Source organism: Miscanthus floridulus, chromosome 3 (assembly GCF_019320115.1).
Source record: "Miscanthus floridulus cultivar M001 chromosome 3, ASM1932011v1, whole genome shotgun sequence".
Lineage (NCBI taxonomy): Eukaryota > Viridiplantae > Streptophyta > Magnoliopsida > Poales > Poaceae > Miscanthus > Miscanthus floridulus.
In genome coordinates, this window is record NC_089582.1 from 10,898,240 (window position 1) to 10,904,218 (window position 5,979).

The 5,979-nt window shown below is 56.0% G+C and overlaps 1 pseudogene; it reads right to left on the minus strand.

Annotated features, from left to right (window-relative positions):
• Window positions 1-1,197: 1,197 nt before the first annotated feature.
• Window positions 1,198-5,502, minus strand: LOC136543131 (receptor-like protein kinase 5; annotated as a pseudogene).
• Between the last annotated feature and the right edge of the window lie 477 nt (window positions 5,503-5,979).

Here is a 5,979-nt window from a genome sequence, read left to right on the forward strand (position 1 = left end):
CCCGCTTCTGGGATGACAGGTGGCTCAGTGGTGAATCAGTTGCAGATTTAGCACCTTGCCTATACCAATTCGTGCCTAACCGAGTGAGGAGACGGCAAACAGTGAGGCAAGGATTCACCAACAGAGCATGGGTTCGCAGCATCTCTGGAGGTTTATCGCTGCAAGCTCTCACTGAATATCTTCACCTTTGGGGCACGGTGAGCAACATACATCTGACCGAGCAACCGGACAAGACAGTATGGAGGTGGACTCAAGATGGCAAATACTTGGCCAAGTCTGCATACAACATGCTACATGCTCCTGCAATTCCTTTCTTGGGACACAGACTCATATGGAAGACTTGGGCTCCATTGAGGATCAAGATCTTTCTGTGGCTCGCCTTCAAGCGCAGGCATTGGACGAGCGACCAAAGGGCCAGGCATGGGCTGGAAGCAAGAGAGATGTGCTACCTATGTGATCAGGAAAGGGAGACCATCGACCACATCCTCGCCACTTGCCCATTCACCAGAGAGCTGTGGTACTTCATCCTGCACGCCCTGGGGAAGAAACCGCTTCCTCAAGCAGCAAACTCGACACTGCGTTGGTGGAGATGCCTGCGATCACTGCATGACGGAGACCGAAGATCAGGCATGGACTCCCTGTTTGCTCCAGTCTCTTGGCAGGTGTGGAAGGAACGGAACGCCAGGTGCTTCCAGGATGCTACAGCCACTGTGAGCGAGCTTCTCCAACTTATCAAGGCGGAAGCTGATCGTTGGATTGAAGCCGGAGCTACAAAGCTGGCATTGTTGGCTGAGTCTTAGCTTTGTTGGATCATGCAGGGATCCCGGGTTGTTCTAGTTCAAAATGTAGCCACTCGTGGAAACTTTAGCCGATAACGGCACTCTTGTACTATATACTTCGCTCCTTCTAATGCAATGATATGCACACTCGTACGTATTCGAGAAAAAAAAATTAATCAGACGACCACAAATCTTATCGGTCTAATTAAGTCGTAGCTCCAAGACGAGTTTAGAATACCGACTAAGATAACGAATCAGGATTAATCAGACGGCTTGAGCTCGTGATTTTGTACTTTGAGCTACCTTTGACTGGTATGAGCCCGTTATGCTTTGCTGGGAAGCTTCTAATTTCCTGGATTACTGCGTGGTTTCCCATTGGCTTAGCAGTGATTCAGACGGAACTTGGATCTAGATAAGACCCGAAACCAAGTTTCTTTGATCCAAAAATATAATTTTGAGAACAGAGGAATCTAGATGACATCATTGCCAAGTCGAAGAACTACTCATGAATTTTACTCCCATCACCAAAACTGCCTGGTATTGGGCCGGAGAACTGGTTGTTGTCGGCCGTGAGTTTCTTGAGCGCAACTGATCTAAGCATCACGAACATAAGCTGCCACTGAATTGGTTGTTGCCTAAGCGCAATGTCACAAGGTTGCTAGACATCATGGCTGGAAGACTCCCGGTGAGCTGGTTACTCTGTAGTGACAAGTAATAAAGCTGCGGTGCCATCCACAAATCTTCTGGAACATCTCCGGAGAGATTGTTATCATCTAGAGCCACGTATCGCAGAGTTGGGCAGTTTGCGATGCCTGCCGGGAGCCATTGGCAGTGAGGTACTTGAACTGGCCTCTGGCGCACAGACCTTCCGGGATGGTGCCGGTGAGCTTGTTGTAATCAGCCTTGACATAATGCAAGCCCGAGTGCTTTCCGAGGTCCGGAGGGAGTGTGCCAGTAAACCTGTTATTGGCAAGCATCAATACTAACAGTGACGGCAACTGGCCGATGCTCACTGGTATCTCACCAGAGAAGTTGTTGCTGGAGAGGGACAGCAGTGTGAGGTTCTTCAAGGTCCCAAAGACTTCCGGGATGGCTCCAGTAAGCTTATAATTCTCCGAAAGGTCGATATACATTAAGCTCATCGCGGCTAAGTCATTAAACACCATGTCGCCGGTGAAGTTGTTCCCGTTCAGATACAGTCCTTGCAACTTGCTGAGCCTCCAAACACCCGGAGGTATGCTTCTGGTAAACGTGTTAAGGGACAGGTCCAGTACCTCTAACTCTTTCAACTCAAGCACATGGCTCGGGAAGTCGCCGACGAGGTTGCACTGCGATGCCCAGAGGCTGACTAGGTTGGTGAGGTTCTTGAACGACGCCGGCAGCTCGCCCGCAAGGAACGTGTTCTCGGCCAGTCCCAGGGTCCGAAGCCTCGTCTGCGCGCCGAGACTCGCCGGGATGGTATCGGTGAAGTTGTTCTGGAACAGGTCGAGGTACCAGAGCGAAACGCAGCGGTAGAGCGTGGTCGGAAACGCGCCGGAGACGCTGTTGTTGGAGACGTCGAGGTAGGTCAGGGCCGTGAGGCCCCCGATGGCGGCCTCGGGGAAGGGGCCGGCCACGCTGGCGCAGTGGCGCTGGCGAGCGTGAGGTTGGTGACGCGCGCGGCCTTGTCGCACCTGATGAATTTCCAGGTGCAGGGCGCGCCCGGGGACGAGGCATCCCATGTCCGGAGCAAGGGCGGGTCGCCCCACGCGCTCTTGACCCGGAGCAGCAGCTGCGCGTCGTCCACCGGCTGGGACTGCACCTCGGCCACGGGCGCACAAGGCGGCAGAGAAGCAGCGCGGGCAGCAGAAGAAAGTAGGTGCGCGCGCGCGGGTACACTCGGCGCGGTGGTGCCATTGTACGTCTGCGCCGGCTTGGTAGCATTGGCGTTTGCTTGTGCTGACTGCTGACTGGTGCTGCGCACGGCCGCGGCGCGCTGTTGGCAGCCGGTGGCGATAGGGAGGCCGATTTGTAAGCTGAGTGTCGGTGTTTCGAGCAAACACCAACGAGTAAATTTCTAATATTACGTGTCTGGTCTGGATGGTGTGCTAAGAGAACACGAGGATTATACTGGTTCAGGCTGAATATCCCTACGTCTAGTTTCGGGCTGCTCGTGTTACCAGCACTGAGTTTGTAGTAGTGGGTTACAAACTGACGAGATGGAGGAGCTCCCAAGTCTCTATGGTTCAATTGCTCGAAGTTTCTACTGCTCGATCTGTCGGTCGATCGATCTCTCCATCTCTGAATGGTGTCCTGCCTTCCCTTTTATTGGCCAAGGGGAGAGAACAGGACACCGGAGACTGAGAGAAGGGAAGAGGAAAAAAAGAAAGAGAAATTAAGGCTCCCGGGGGTGTGCCATCCTCCTCTTTGCGTGGGTCCCGCTGACCCTGTAGATCGTGGTGGCAGTGGCGTCACACTGGGGTCCTGTTGGCCGCTGCAGCATACGTGCGGGCGTCATGCGCCGTCCTTGTCTTCCATCCCATCCGAGCGAACGGAATGGTCAAAGGTCCCCTGATAGAGGCCATACGGGGCGCTGGCGGTACAGTGCCAGTCAACTGACGCCGGTCGATTGACGTTGAACGGTGGTCAGGCAGAGAGTTGGCAGCACAGTGTTGGCCTGATGACGTGGTGGGCGACGTGAGTCTCCCATCCTATCCTGATGTGACTGCCAGTCCCATCAGGACGCGTCCGAGACGTGCTCCCGGGAGTGCGCCTCCACGCCGTAGTGGTTGAAGTGGTTCGGGTCCCACCCTAGGGCCACTGCTTTTGTCTGGTAGCAAATCTGACCCCTAGGGAACGGGCGAGGCAGAAATGTTGCCCTGGGGGCCGGGCGAGACGGAATCCGACCCTCGGGGGTCGGACGAGGCGAAGCCCTCCCCGCGGGATCGGACGAGTCGGAGCCCACGCCTTGGGGTCGGATGAGGCGGAAACCTCGTTCTCGGAGTCGAAGCCCACACCTTGGGGTCGGACGAGGCGGAAACCTCGTCCTCGGAGTCGGACGAGGCGTGGCCCGGCCCCTAGAGGTCGGTCAAGGCCGCAGTTGCGTTCTTAACCATCGAATGAGCCGACGTGACGCTCATTAATCCTTTGGCTCGGATACCCGGGTATAGATATCCGACAGTATCCCCCGAACCTTTGGAGGAGTGAGACACTCCTGCAAAGGCTTTTTGAGATCTGTCGCCTGGTTTCTTGCATCACTCCTTCCGCGGTTTCCGCAACCGAAGGTGACTCGTCGTTTGTTTACGACCGCGTGTTCGGTCTCTTTGCGATGCCGAGCCCCCAAGCCCCCGCGTGTAGCAGTGGTCCGGTCGGGGGGTCGGTTCGTCTTGTGATCGTCGTCCCTCACGCATCCATTTGCTAGAATGGAGGGGTTGAGCCATGCCATGCTTTTGTCACTGGACGGAGCACGGTGCTCGGTGAGTTGTTAACGGGCTTATTCGAGTGGAGCCCCAGCATCCCTTTGCGGGGGCCCGGTTCGAGATCAGCTGATGATTGATTCCATATTCTTGGTGGACGGTCCATATAATTCTTAGATCCATTCGACCGGTCCAAGGGCTCGATGCCTTTCTTCGGGGAAAAACCATGGACCTTGCATCATCCAAGACTCGAAACGAGGGTCAGGACGCTCATGGCGCTTCGCGCGCCTCCGGTATTGGCCGCTATCGGGCCCGTCCTTAACCTCCCCTCACTCTAGGGTGCCCTGGAGCGGCCGTGAACCCACTGGTGGGCTAGCCTTCGAACTCCTGGGCGTTAACAGGCCATGGGAGCATTTTCAGCTCCGTATCCCACTTACCTGCGACGGCCCGTAGCCTTTGAAGGCGAACCGTTGCCCAGCGGATCCTTCGTGGGGAAGATTTGGATAGGCATCCACTTGTCTCTCGAGGCGGCGATGCGACTGATGCAGCATGGAATAGTGAGGGCATGACCCCCGAAGGAAGCGGATCTGGTGAGGCGTGGGATGTGTTAATTTAGGCGGATGGTTCGCCCCTCGCCCGTTTCGTCCTTACCTTATAAACGGAGCAGTTTCTCCCTAGCCTCCGTACGCCCAGCCGCATCCTTGCCCCTCTAGTCTTTCTGCCTTTCGCTCTCGAGTTTCGATCTTTGCTCCCCTATTTCCGCTCTACCACCGACGAAGTTCTCGCTCTCCAGCCCTACGCCACCGCTGGATCGTCTGCATCGCCATCCCCATTCCTTGATGGAGCAGTGGCTTTGCTCCGACGTTCTCCACGCGCACGTGGAGGGTCTAGTTAAGAAGGGCCTTCTCCGCGCAAGGACCGCGACGATGGAGTGGATCATACCTGGTGGTGAGGATGCGCTGTTGCCGCCGGCCGGCTACATCGTCTTCTTCGCCCTCTTCCACGAGCGTGGGTTCATGACTCCTCCCCACCGATTCCTCCGAGGGCAACTGCACTACTATAGGCTTGAGCTGCAGCATTCAGCACATCTTGGCCTTCATCGCGCTGTGCGAGGAGTATCTGGGGATCGAGCCCCACTTCAAGCTTTGGAAGTACTTCTTTGCCGTCGAGCTACAAAAGAAGGAGAGGAAGAAGCCGGACCTGGCGGTGCTGATGGGATGTGCTAGCATTCGTCTTTGATGCCATCGGTCGTCGGAGTACATGTCCATCCCACCATCGAAGTCCAACAAGGGGTGGCATAAGCTCTGGTTCTACCTGAGGAACGACATCGCCGCCCCCCTACCGATCTTCACTAGCCGCCTGATCGAGGAGGCGCCAGACGCATGGAGGTATGGGCCCATCGCGAAGGGGTAGAAGAGGCTCGATGACCTTCTCAAAGCCATCGTGACTCTGAAGGGCCACGGTCTTTGTGGGACCGGCATCGTCGGAGCATACCACGTCAGGAGGCTAGCACCGCTGATGGCGCGCGCTCTTCTGATGTACAAGATGACGCCGGATTCCACGCCCAAAGGGACGGTGATGGTCATCGGTGAGGCCCTCAGCGTTGGCGAAATGGCACAACGCATCAAGGAGGCGATGGAGTGCCCGGTGGATCTATCGGTGGATTTTGCCCTGGTGTACCTTATCCTGGGGCACCCCACGATGTGGCCGGACGTGGGTTTCATCGAACTGGTAAGCCTTCTTCTAGTTTCTTTCCTTGGTCGACCCTCCTCTGTTCTCAGATTCTAAGCGCCGAGATTTGCAGC